The sequence below is a fragment of the Camelus dromedarius genome, chromosome 22 (assembly GCF_036321535.1).
Source record: "Camelus dromedarius isolate mCamDro1 chromosome 22, mCamDro1.pat, whole genome shotgun sequence".
NCBI lineage: Eukaryota > Metazoa > Chordata > Mammalia > Artiodactyla > Camelidae > Camelus > Camelus dromedarius.
The window spans coordinates 1,357,983-1,372,895 of record NC_087457.1 but is presented as its reverse complement, the minus strand read 5'-3'; the positions used below and the strand labels follow the sequence as shown (position 1 = coordinate 1,372,895).

General features: G+C 33.7%; 1 long non-coding RNA gene across 1 annotated transcript; it reads right to left on the bottom strand.

Moving 5' to 3' along the window:
• Window positions 1-294: 294 nt before the first annotated feature.
• LOC135318870 (uncharacterized) lies at window positions 295-13,910 on the bottom strand. The gene is made up of 4 exons (XR_010377262.1): window positions 13,158-13,910; window positions 11,703-11,810; window positions 9,260-9,817; window positions 295-7,032 (listed from the first exon to the last, which is right to left on the bottom strand). It is a non-coding gene; the product is annotated as an uncharacterized LOC135318870 (long non-coding RNA).
• Window positions 13,911-14,913: the final 1,003 nt, after the last annotated feature.

The window sequence follows — 14,913 nt, the reverse complement described above, 5'->3', positions numbered from 1 at the left end:
TTTTTCTTTTGGTTTATTTTCTTTAACAGAGAGTGCATTTTTGTGTCTTGTTAAGAGTTTTTAATTCTCCTAACTTATTCCAAGAGACTTTCTCACACTGATAGTAAATAAGGGGAGAGGCCTTATAGTAACTGTGCATCTTTTCATGTAGTCAGGATTTTTTTTTTTTTTGGATGACTTTTTTTTTACAACTTCCACTTGGTTCACAATATTCCCATTATGACAACTCAATAAAAAATTGTAATCTATTTACACCAAGATACTTATGTCAGCACAGTGCTTTTGCTGATATGATTTTACATTAGATTATAATATTTTATTTGATTTACATATATATAATACATATTTTACATATGTACATACATATATGAATATCTCCTAAATGCCATTAATTTGCATGGGGTGGTAGCTGGTAACATGTGATCTTTCTGACCATTGGTTATTCTTATGTGTGTCTAACGTACTTCTTAGAACAGATACTAGAACATCACACCTCTCATTATACAGTATTTTAAAGGTTATATTTTATTTTACTTATTTTTAAACATTTTTTATTGAGTAATAGTCATTTTACAATGTTATGACAAATTCCAGTGTAGAGCACAATTTTTCAGTTATACATGAACGTACATACATTCATTGTCACTTTTTTTTTTGCTGTGAGTTACCACAAGACATTGCATATATTTAACATTCCACACATGAGTGATCTCATATGGTATTCCTCTTTCTCTTTCTGTTCTGCTCCACCTAGAATAACATTCTCCAGGAGCATCCATGTCTCTGCAAATGGCGTTATGTTGTCAGTTTTTGTGGCTGAATAGTATCCCATCATATAAATATCCCACATCTTTATCCAGTCATCTGTTGATGGACATTTTAGGCTGTTTCCATGTCTTAGCTGTTGTAAACAGTGTAGAGAAATCAGCTGAAAACCTTATGGGGGTTCCCTTGTAACTCACTCTGTTTTTCTCTTGCTTCCTTTAGGATCATTTCTTTATCCTTGACTCTGGCTATCTTGATTAGGATATGCCTTGGTGTGGGTATGTTTGGGTTCTTCCTGTTTGGGACCCTCTGAGCCTCCTGTGCTTGGATATGATTCCTTCTTTAGGTTTGGGAAGTTTTCAGTCATGAGTCCTTCCCATACCTTTTCAATCCCCTTTGTTCTTTTTTCCCTTCTGGAAATGCTATTATGCATAGATTGGCACACTTTATATTACCCCGTAGGTCCCGTATATTGTTTCCATTGTTTTTTATTTGTTTTTCTCTCAGCTGTTCTGATTGGGTGCTTCCTGTTGTCCTGTCTTCTAGATCACATACTTGTTCTTCTGTATTTTCTAGTCTGCTTTGCACAGCCTTTAGGTCAGCTCTCATCTCAGACAATGAGTTTACTACTTCTACTTGGTTCTTCTCTATAGTTTCTATTTCATTTTTGACATATTTTATATCCCTAAACACTATTTTTTTTAGTTCCTTCAGTACTTTGATCACTCTTTTTTTGAAACCTTTATCTAGTAGGCCATCAATGTCTTTTTCCTTGATCATGCTTTCAGGGGATTTCTCTTGATCTTTTAATTGGGAGTGGTTTCTCTGCTTCTTCACATTGCTCATATCTCTCTGGCACCGTGGCTTAAGGAGTATCAGTTACCTACTTAACCTGGAGATGGTGTGCCCTTAATGATTTGATTGACAGGTCTTTGTATCTTCCCCCTGCTTCGTGAACTCAGCTTGCTGTTTCATAGGTCTTCTGTTGGCGCCCTCATCTGTGCTGCTCTCAGTGGCTGTTGGGTAGCAGATTGTGTCCCCTCCTAACACTAGGTCAGGAGCTGAGCTCTTACCCGGTGGGCGGGCAGGTCACTCCCCCTCCTGATGCCACAGTCAGATGCTGTGATCAGGGGGAGGCAGGTGGGCAGATCACACCCAGTCCCAGCACCGTGGTCAGGAGCTGTGTTCCTGCCAGGAAGGTGGGTGGCTGCCCACCTGCCCTCTCCTCGTGCTGGTCACTCTGCTGCTCTGTGCAGCTGCCTGCTCTGCCTCGGGTAGGCGGTCTGTAGGTGGGCTCGGGGAAGACTGCGGAACAGCCCCACCTATGCTCTGTGCCAAATCTTAGCTCCTTGTTTCTCTTGGCAGCACAAGTTCTCTGAGGTGTCAGGGTAGAAAGATCCTCTCTGCCTCAGGCTATAAACAAGTCTCAGTCCTGCCTAGGAGGTTGTGGAGCCCCCACGTGCAGATTCAGGCCTCAGCCCCGCCCCTGCCCAGGCACTATGCACAGGAGGAGATGGTAGCTGTGGCTGAGCCCTGCCTCTCTTCTTGCGAGATGTGCCAGTAATGGCACAGGTCTGAGGAGACAAAGGCTACAGCACCCCTCCCCCCAGGGCACATGCCTGTTTAGTTTTGTTTACCTTCTGAGTTAAAATTTACCTGACAATGAAATGTATAAATTAGGCTTTTGAGGTTCATCCTTGTATCAGTAGTTGATTCTTTTTTATTGTTGAGTAGTATTCCATTGTTTGAATATACTATCATTTGTTTTATCCATTCTCCTACTGATAAATACTTGGGCTTTGGATATCTTTTTTTGCAAGCAAACTTTTTTTTTAAAGAATGCAAATATAATATACATGCTTAAATGTGAACACATCTTAAGTATACAGCTCAGTGATTTTTCACAAAGTAAACACATCTATGTAACCTTCATCCAGTCAAGAAACAGGACATTGCTGTTCCACTTTGGGTTTCTTCCCAGTTACTACGGCACCCCTTTGATGGATTCACCATCCTAAATTCAGCCACCATGGATTGGTTTTTTTGCTTTTGAAATTTTTGGTCCCGTACTTTCCACTCAACATTATGTAAGATTCATCCACTAGTGTTTTCTGTAAACTAGTATATTTTTTATTGCTTTAAAGTATACAATTTGTATGCATGTGCCACCACTTATGGTTATGTATTTATTGTTGACAAGTGTTTGGGTCATTTTCTATTTGGGGGTATAACAAATACTGATTATGAGAATTTTCTGGATGTCCTTTGGTGCTCATATGTAGAAGTTTCTGAAGGGTACACACATGGGTTACCCTTGGTAATAGGGTGTGGGTGTGTGTGTATGTGTATGTGTGTGTGTGTACATATACACACACACACACACACATATATAACTTTCATTCAAAAAGCCTATTTCCAAAGTATTTGTAAGAATTTATATTCCCGCTGGCCATGTGTAAGAGTCCCCATTGTTTGCTGCCCTCACCAATGCTTCATATCACTTAACAACTAACTATTCTAGTGGATGTCTAATGGTGTTCCAAGTGTGGTTTTAGTACATATTTCCATTATTACTAAAGAGGTCAGCCCCTTTTCATAGCTTATGTGGATTTTTTTGTGTGTGTGTGAATCACCTGTTCAATTATTTTGCATATTTTTATATTGAGGTTCTGCCTTTTTCTCCGCTGGTTTTTGTTCTTTATATGCCCTAGATACAAGTCTTTTGTTGGATATAGGTATAGCAAATATATTTTCCCACCGTGTGGCTTAGCTTTTCACTTTCTTAATGGTATCTCTTGATAAAAATAATTCTTAATTTTACTGAAGTCCAACTTAAAACTCTTCTTTTATGTTTCATGCTTTGTCTGGTTTAAGAACTCTTTGCCACTTCAAAGTCATTAAACTATCTCCTACACTATTTTCTAGATGCTTTATTTTGGTGGGGGATTAGGTTATTTATTTTAATGGAGGTACTGGGAGTTGAACCCAAGACCTTATGCATGCTAAGCACACATTCCACCTGAGCTTTACCCTCCCCCAGATGCTTTGCTTTATGTTTCAAATATATTAGATTTATAATCTATCTAAAGTTACTGTTCATGTATGGTACAGGGTTTAATTCAATGCTGTTCCATTGGTCTATATGTCTAACTTTAGGTAGTTATCACATAGACTTAATATTGTTTTATAAGTCCTTTAACATTGTTCTTTAATATCATCTTGGCTATTGTTGGCCCTTCACGCTTCTCTATGTATTTAGAATCAGCTTGTCAAGTTCTACAAAAAAACAGTAACAACAATTAACTGTTGGGGATTTTGATGTGCACATATAAATCTTTGAATCAGTTGAAGGGGAACTGACATCTTTAAAATGCTGAGCCCTCCAATCCATAAAGTTGGATTACCTCCCCTATATTTATTTTTATCACTGCTGTAACAAATTATCACAAATTTTGCAGCTTAAAGCAACACAAACTTATTATTTTATGGTTCTGTAGTTCAAGTCAGGAACAGGTATCATTTGGCTAAAAATCAAGATGTCAGCAGGGCTGTATGCCCTGTAGGTCAAAGGAAGAATATATTTCCTTGTCTTTTCCAGCTTCTAGAGTTCACCCACATTTCTTTACCCATGGCCCTTCCTCTATCTTCAAAGCTAACAGCTTTACAGCTTTCTAATCCTTCTTCCAAAGTCTTATCTTTCTGACCACAGCTGGGAAAGATTTTCAATTTTTAAGGACTCCTGTTGTTAGACTAGGCCCATGTAGATAATCCAGGCTAATCTCCCTGTCTCAGAGTCCTTAACCTGATACATCTGCAAAATCCCCTTTGCCATGTAAAATAACATATTCACAGATTTCAGGATTAGAGCATGGATATAGGTAGGGGTCAGTGTGGTGCACTATTCTGTTTATCAAACTGTTTAACATTTGACGCTTTCTGACTAACGTACAAGATAGAAGATCCTGATCATGTTTAGAGTGCTTCCTCTGCAAAATATTGAGCACTGAGTTTATTTGAAAGGACTGAAAATAATATTACCACAGGAATGGTTTCCTAATTCTACTGACATTTACTTACTTTATACTTAAATACCCAAAATGGTCAGCCAGGAGTGGGATCTTGGCAAATAAAATAAAAGTATAATTCAAGCTTTTATCACTGAATTTACTAGCTAATTCTATTTTAGAAACAGACAGAAAATAAAACAATTTAGAGTAAGTCTGATTACTTATATATTAAGTGAAAATTAAGTTTTAAAAGCATGTCTGAATATGGGATAAAGTAAGCATCATAAAATGTAATGTTAATATTTAGTACCTGCAAATCTCAAACTCCCAATTTATAAATAAGTTCATACTGTATAGCACAGGGAACTATATCCAATACTGTTTTGTAGTAACTTATGGTGAAAAAGTATGAAAATTAATATATGTATGTTCATGTATGACTGAAGCATTGTGCTGTACACCAGAAATTGACACATTGTAAACTGACTACATATATATATACTTGAAAGGGCTGAAAGGACTATATATACGAAGAAAAAAAATTAGATTGATAACCAACAAAAAAATCTGTCAGTAATATGCTAGAAACACAGACACAAAAGAAAATCTCAGGCATACATCTGTTTATAGAGTCCTAGAAAAAATAGTGCCTATGCAAGTCCCTGATAAACATGAGAAAATAGGAAAGGCAATATAAAAGTTCAAAATGCTTTGCTATGTAAGAGCTGCAAGGTGACTCAGACACAAACTTAAGTGGTCAAAATGTTTATATAATTAATGATAACTTAAAGTAATTGAGGACATCATTTTAAATGAGATAAAAATAGCTGCTCAATTTTCATATTACTAAGCAAGTCATTTCTGTTTATAGTAGGTTTATATTATTTTTATATGTATTTATATTTTATAAAAACATCAACTTAGATCCTGGCTGATAACTGACAGTGGAGCAACTGATTGATTTAAATGGGTATCATAGACTTATCAGATTTCATATGCTTTAAATATACATTAATTATTAGCTGTCAGGAAGAGTTCAATTTTCATTTATTCTAACATAGCTGTGTCACAGGCAGGTTACTCTGTATTTACAATGGAGGATCATGATAGATATAAAGATATCAAGCCTTATTGATCTTCATAGGGGTGCTTTTATAAGAAAAGGAGAATAAAATAAGAAAAATCTAAAATACTACCTTTTTTATAGTGTTCTAACAGTTTTATCTTGTTTTTATTTTTTTACTGAGTTATAGTCCGTTTACAATGTTGTGTCAATTTCTGGTGTACAGCACAATTTTTCAGTACTTTACGAATATACGTATATTTGTTTTCATATATTTTCCCCATGAGCTACTACAAAATTTTCAATATATTTCCCTGTGCTATACAGTATAAACTTGTTTATCTATTCTATAGATACCTGTCAGTATTTACAAATCTTGAACTTCCAGTCTGTCCCTACTCACACCCTGTAAAATACTATTAAATCAACATATATTTATGAAGAACTATGAAAAATGGGAAACTATAAGTTGTTTCTTTAAATTGGAGCAAAGAGAACTACTTTAACTGGAAAATAGTTAAAATCTGGCAAGTTTTATGATTTCATGTTCACCCCTGACAGCTTTTTTTCCTCCTTTCTCCTTCAATCTTTTTTGGACCTTCTAAAGAACTAAATTAAAAAAAGAAAAAAAAAAAAAAGAAAGAAAGAAAGAATAAAAGAAAATTAAGAAACAGATTTGCATCTAAAATAACCTCCTAACTGGAAAGATTGTATACTTTGTGAAAAATTTACAGCTGCCGACTTATGATCTTTGTCTCTGTCCACACTACCTTACTTGTTAGGAAGGGTCTTAAAAAAAAAAAAAGTAAAGAAAAATAGCAAATTATAATGGCTTTTACATTTTAAATTCTTTTCTATGTGTCTACAATCTGCTCTATCATGAGTTATTAAGATAAACATTATCAGCTATACTCTATTTTTCTATCATGCACATTGTGACTCTGAGAAGCACGCACGCTCTAACTTACCATCTGCAGGTGGTGTACAGGTTAATGCAGTTCTTTTGACAATATATGGTTTTGTAGTCTAGTTGTCTAACTACTACATAATGGAAAAGATGTAGAACTACTGATACCACTGCCCTCGGTCTCTGTCATTTACCTTAAACATACCTGGAAAAGTAGATTCAAAAACTCATTGGCAAGAACATTTTTCACACTCCAGAGATGATATTCCTCTAGAGTTAAGATGGCCATTCTGAAAGAGAAACAATATTTAAGAATATCTTAAATCTTCATCTTCTTATATTTGAATAAAATCTGTTTTATTAAACTTGCAATGGTCATTTGTCTGAAAGAAAACTAATGATTTAACGTAGATGCTATGTGTTCATCTGAAAGTAGGCCAGCAAGAATAAGTTCAAAAGTAACCAAACTCTGAAGTAGTCAGTCACAACGTGGGCAATTTATCACCAAAAATCTTCTTCCTCCAGTAAGACCTGGGAAATAACTCACAGTATCTTCTGGTTCAAGGTGAAGTTTACTAACAGAACCCACAAAAGTTTCTGGTTAGAGAAAAAGGACTATTTACTAACTTTGAAAGCATCTTTCCAAACTCTCTGGATTATGCCCTTTGACCCTAACAATTTTCTAAGATCTTCTTTAAAACATCTGGCAATATTATTAGACTTCTTAAGAGATTTAAAAAAACTAAATATATATAATAAATGAGTATCTATATTAACATTTCCTCAAAATAAAATTTAACATTACTTTCACAAGTTGAATAAAGCAGTATTTTTTTTTTTTTGGTGTCAAAGTGTACCAAAAATTACATTTATATACAGTAGACAATATTTCTTGGCAGGCAAAAATATAACCAAATGCTTCTTACTTCATGTTTTGAACAATCACCTTAACAATCCTAGATGAATAATAATGTTCTTAGCTTTTATTACTTAATTATATTTTTATTATCTAATGATTTATTATTTAATTATATTTAATATTTATTATTAATGATATTCATGTATTCATTCAATATATAATACCATGTATTATAAGAAAAGATTTTAAAGCACTATGATGGTAATTATTGGCTTTCATGATGCAACTTCCATAAAAGTATATTAACACCAATGTAATGGTACAAAATAATGGGTAATATTGTCACAGTCTAGTCACCAGTGAATATGGGTAATAGGTTTGGTTGAAAGGTCCAAATTCTATTCTAAATTTTTACCATTTCATTATTATGGTTACACGGAGATGGAGCAGCTAAATGATCTTTTTTTTTTAATGTTCAAAAGTACAGCCATAAGAAGAAACACGGTCTTACATAAAAATAGACAGCGATGATAACCTCCATACTTATCAAACACCCAGAAAAAAGGCAATGGAAATTGTATCTCTACATAAGGTATTTCCTAACAGAAACTTTCCTATGTTTCTGTTTTCATATATACCAAATAGAAATGGCTACCTTAGTTTTGGGCAGAAAAGTAAATGAAGACGGTTACCTGAGTTGCCAAACAAAGATCAAGCCCTGAAAAATTCATTTCTATTATTTATTTCTGTTGAGTGTCACTTAATAAGACTATGATGATTTCTTCTGGATTTGTGATTGAAAAAAAAAGTTACTTATTTTTCTAAGCCTGTAGAAGACGACTATGGTCTACATCCTACCATCTGCTACTTGGTACATGTCAACATTTGAATAGAAAGGGTCAAATTAACTCATATGTGTCTCACATATATGGATTATCTTTAGTTTCACAGGGATACATAGACATTAAGGCAAACCTATTATAATATCTTTAATAAATGTTGTGAAACTAAAAAAAATTCAAGGCTTTATTCTTTGTAAAGTACATGCTTGTTTCCGCTATTATACACTTATTCTGGCTGCTATTAAAAAACTTAGAACAGACCCTCACCAATATTATTGAAAAAAAATTTTAAAACTATATACACCACCCAGACTGAGATAAAAAATAATTTCCATCATCCCAGATATCCTATGGTCCTTCCCAGTTAAATGACCCATCTCCAAAATCACTATTGTAACAATTATTAACATGAGTTGTCTCTGTTCTAGAACTTCGTATAAATTGAATTGTACAATGTGTTCTTTTATTCTGTGGCTTCTTTTGCTCAATATAAGCTTTGTCTTACCATAATGTATTAAAATGGGAGAAGTAAAGATTATAAACTACAGATGTCAAGGGCTGTCTCTACTTAATTTTTATAAAATGCCTAGCTTATAAAATATAATGTTTTTATGTAAATAACACTTAATGGAGTTGTTTAAAGGTGGAATGGGCTTTCCTTAGGGACAACTTGGAGGTATTGTAACCACAGGTCCAAATAAGCATTTAGCAGGGATGATGTAGAAGAGATTCAAGTATGTATATGTAAGGTATGTATACCAATTCAGAATATAATGTATTTTTAGAAAAGAATAAATTAGTCTCTGCTAGACTCACCTTTGTGGTGTCATGTGCATTCTATGTGTCTACTACAATGTTGGATACATCCACATGTAATTCCTTTAAAACCAGAAACCCAAATCAGTAGTTAGGATAGAGAAGGTATCATTTTTATTAGCCAGTAGCTGAAGTATAAAGTATTTTCGGTCAACTTTTTTTTTCTTTTTTTAATTACAGAAATAGGTTGCTTGTTTGCCTTAAAAATTTATGACAATTTTCCAGTGGTTTCATTTTTTTAATATAATACATTCAGCTTATTAAATTTTCTAAGGCAAATTCTCTTCCCAATTTTGCATCTTTGGCTATGAATATTTTGAGTAGCATAATATAGAACCTAGAAGTAGTAAGAAATCTTTTTCTCAACCTGTTTTAAAAAGTTCTTCACTCTATGTTCCTGTTGGAAGTTTACATTCAAGAAGATGTATACAATCAGACTTTACCAGGGTATCATCGGTGCAGTTGTCCTTCCAGACCTCTAAATGTGCAACCACGTGTCTCTCAGTTCAACCCTAGAGAGAACTCCATCACCGTCAACATCAAATACGTTGAAGCAAACTAAAGAAAAGAAATTCTTATGGAGGGAAATTACTTTCATATTCTGAAGTATAATACATTTTATTACAAGCTGCCCTAGTAAAATTACTTAGTTCCTCAATTACATTCTGGATTAAGTTCTTATTTGGAGGAGATTGTGTCATTAAAGTCCTTTGTACTTGTAGGAATTCCTGTACACTTCACAAGTCTCTCTCCTTATATCATTAGCCAGCTTAGAGAACTGTATCCTTCACCTAAATCTAAAGTTAAATTTCTTGCAAACTGAAAAAGAAGGGCCAAGTTACTATACAATATCTCACAGATTTTGAGAAGGTAATTCAAGCTTTTAAATTAATTTCTAATATTTAAAACTGATCACTTCAGAGTTGATTCTTACAATGTTGAAAATATTCCATCTACATTAAGAATCAACAAAAAGCTGGTACAGTCAGCCCCCTGTATCCATTGGTTCTGCATTCACAGGTATAGACAATAGATCAAAAATTATATATATATATATATATATATATATATATATATATATAAATTTTCCCAGAAAGTTCTCAAAAGCAAAACTTGAATTTGCTATTCACTGACAACTATTTACATATCATTTACATTGTATTTACAAATAATTACATTGTATTAGGTATTACAAGTAACCTAGAGATGATTGAAAGTATACAGGAGGATGTGCATAGGTTATATGCAAATACTATGCCATTTTACATAAGGACTTGAGCATCCATGGATTTGGTATCTCAGGGGGTCTCAGAACCAATCCTCAGCAGATAATGAGAGATGACTGTATAAAGATTTTGCCTCTCCAGTGTAATTAATGTGCACCCAATATTTTTGCCTAAGAACAATCTCAAATCTTCAATGAAGTTTATATACAACAAGCTAAAAATCCGAAATATCAGCACTTTGCTAATTAACATCAATATCAGCAAAATTGCTCGTTAGTCTAGTTAGTTAACTTCCACTAGTCCACTGGCAAAAAATAAATTAAAAAAAAATTTAAGACAATAATTAACCTCAATTGAGAAACAAAGACTTCAGCCTCTTTAATACCAGAACTTTAATGTGAACAAATAATCTATCACAAAGCCAGGTTAGAGTAATGGTATACTATCAGGGAAGATAAAAGAAATCTAAATTTTTAAGATTAAATAATTATCTACTTCACACACCTGTGTGTGTAATAATTATGTATTAATTATGCTATTAAATTAACTGAGTACATCACAGTACAACATTACTAAAGAATATTGAACTAATAAGTATCATACCCAAAATACGCAGTATTTGTGAAGCTGTATTTTAGAAATATGCAGAGATAATGACCCTAGTGAATATATAAGAATTAGGTTCCAATTAAATGTAAACTGCTGCATTTTCCTAACCAAATATGGTTAAGATTTATTAATGTAATATGCTTATAAATTACGCTATAATATTTTAGCTAGGTTTAAAAGATAAATTTAGTATTTAATAAAATTGTTTTATCATAAATTTAATTTTGCTAATATCAATATACACAGTGCTAGAAAATAAGTTGGAATTCAAGTTAAGCAAGACAAATTTTCTATATAGACTACCAGAAAATATTTTCTATATGCTTAACATTTTCAAACACATCATGAATGATGTAGTTCATTTATCATGAATTGTACATTCATCTGGAAAATCAACCATTATTAATAACAAAGATCTTAAATTACTCCACAGTAAAAAAGAATAGATGATTGAACCTTTACACTGACCTCAGTAAAACCTCAGCAAGAGATTGCTATTTGCCAAAGGGATGAAAATTCAAGCCTTAATCAGATGACTTTTTACATGAATGGATGCTAATTTTTTTCTCTGCATAGCTTCCAAATTTTGTGATGTTTAACACACTTACATTTCTGTCTTTCAGCCAGAGGTCCTCTGCAACAAGCTGATAACCCACAGGATATCTCCTTAAAATCTATGTGGCTGTCATGATTTTCACCAAAAGCATTAAATAAACCTGTAAAATAGGAACACAGAATAAATCACAGCCAACAAACTTCCTGTTAATAATGACATGCTTATGAAAGGAGGCATGACTCGCATAAACTGACTTAGTTTTTAAAAGTTATCAGTAGTTTCCACTGTCTTAGGAAGTTTTTTTTTTCCCCCCTGTAATAATTATAACCAAAATTTAACTTTCTAGAAGAAAATACTATCATTTAGTGTTTGGTTTTGTCTGCCTACCTGTCTCTATCTTATATTAATTCCAAAAGTCAAAAGTGATTGTAGAATGTAAAAAATAAAAATATATTTTAAAAATTTAACTGGAAAAAAGTCAGAGACCACAATTATCCTAATTTGGAAAGACTAAGAAGAAAAAAGAAAAAAGAAGAAAAGTTGAACTCTATCAAAGATATACTGTGTTGTTATTAACAAGCTTCATACAACTCCTTCATGAAGCAAAGAAAACTAACACACTATATTATAAGAGAAAGAAATTCTGTACTGCAGTCTTCATTGTACTACTTAATCTGTATATATAAATATATTAAATTTCAGAAAAAAAGGGCAATTTATAATCTAATCCTGTGGATTTTAAACTTTTCATAAAAAATAAATGGAATCATTTTGTTTTCAAATGAAATGATTTCTCAATCTCTAATTCTAAAAAGGTAAAAACATAACTGCACTGCTGAAGTGGAAGCCCTGTCTGTTCTAGCTCCCCTAACAAATATTTCTAAAACACACTAGAAACCTGAAGAATACAGACTATTTCAAGAATCTAATTCTGTGCCCTCAAAGAGCAGAAAATTGAAGCTAAGAAGTAGTTAAATGACTTGCTAAAAGTAAGAAATTTTTTTAAAAAGGTCTGAATCAGAAGCAGAACCCAAGCTTTCAGATTTCAAATACAGTTTTTATGATTATCAGCCACAACTACTCCTTGTAAACCTCATTTAATATATATATATATATATAGTAGTGAAAAGTTTAGAGCTAAGTGAGGACCTTAGAGATGGTCTAGTCCAGTGGTTTTTTAATTTTTTAAGGGTGGGGGAAGGATACAGCAGTGGAACCTTCTTCTATATAAAAGAAATACAATAGACACTACTCAGCTGAGGAAAAGGTGAGGTCACGTGTGGAAGCTAGAGCTTTGCCTATTTAGTGTCCACCACCCTGACCTTGCACCAGATGCTGAGGCACCGCACTGGAGCACAGTTTCATAATGATTGTCTTGGTCAAACTGATTTTATATATGAGAATATTCAGGTGCAGAAAGGTAAACCGACTTACACAAGGCTCCAAAGGTGGAACAAGGCTCACGTGTTTACCAAAGAACATTTGTAGAAAATAGAAGGATTCCCACCTTCACTCAGAGATGGACGAATTGGTGGTGAAGCCAATGGGCCAAATGTCTCTAAATCAAATCATCCAGTTCGGGATTGAGCCCTCAGCAACCAACAGCATTTCTCCAGATGAATGATGTCTGATTCCTCCACTGACAATCAAATCAAAAAAGATTATAAAATCTCACTCTTCTCTTCTGGACAATTAATTAGTTCATCCTGATAATGTAACTTCTAAAGATACATTTTAATTTCCCAGTTAAACTGTTAAAAAACTACCTAAAACAAAAACTCTGAAAGACAAATATATTGTATCTAATACAAGTGGCATACAAATTAAATTCAAATTAACATAAAAGAGGCTTTAAAATTGGAAAAAAATTTGCAATTTCCCATTAAGCAGGCTGTTTAATTCCAACATGTAAAATAATAAACTAAGATATTTATTTTTTGCTTCCCACACTTTTATCTGTATTCACTTTGGTGATTTTAATCTCTATCTTGGATTTGAAAATTCTTGATCATAGTCTCTCCTGGCTACACAGGTAACACACTAATAGCAGAATCTCTGTTTGATTTATCCTGTCATTATGGTAACCACTTACACATTTAATACTTATTAAATAAATGTACAAAGGGGATAGACCTAAGCTTCTCCTTCTTGGTCCTAAAATTCTTACTACACCTCCTATAAAGGCAGGAGCCTCCTCTGTAGGACAGAGTGTAAATGTATCTCCTGAGAAGGATTCCACAACAAGGGCTGTCTTTACAGCGTGCTTTTAGATAAGATGTTTTTATGGGACATTTTAATAAAAGGATCAAGGACCTAAGCTTCCCAGTATGGTGGGAGTTGTGATGGGCATGGGAGGATGCTCACTTGGGAGGATGAGATGTTAAAGACACTAACAGTGAAAAGGACAGGGCAAGATGAAGGGCGATTGGGAAACAGGACCACAGAGATGTGACATCTACTTCCCACTGTCATCTAAGTGATACCTACTTGAAAGAAACATTTCTACAGTTAAATTCTATAATAGGGGGTTATTTAAATGAAGCACACATATTCTCAATGAGTAGATCACCTAATTTTTAGAGATTTAGAGTGCATTAGCATTTTCAGAGTACTTTTTACAACAATAACTAGTATTTATAAATTCCTGTGTGCTAAATAAGTATGTGGAATTATTTCCATTTTGCTTTTAGACTTACTACAGCTTAACCTATTCACTGCACTGATACAGAGTAATTTTTCTAATGAATAAAAATGATAATGTACAAACTTGTTAAAGATTCTTTAATTTCTCCATCACCAGATTTATGAACATTTAGGCCTATGTGTCAGGCCCCGTTTCTTACCAGCTTTTTCACCAACACCTTACAATTAGGTTATATTGCATTACCCAGAGGTCAGGAAATGTTCTTTCACACATCTATGTCTTTATTTGGTCTTGTGTCCTCTGAGGAGAAACCTCCCCACTTTCACATCCTTCCATTTTACAGCCTAACCACTAATCCTTCTGTGAACACCTTCTAATGCTTTCCAACCTCACCAGCTACCCCAGGGTCTTAGTTTCTCTCTTCCGCAACTGTCCTCCACTGTACATAGTATCCAATATTCAAGTGAAGTATGAGTCCTCATTTACAGGTCTGTGGCCTCTCTAGATTACAAAGTATTTGGATTCAGTAACCTTGTCCTTTTATCACTGTTGCTGCTAGAATTCATTTCATAGGACCTGATACATAGTAACCACACAGTAAATACTTGCTGAATGAATG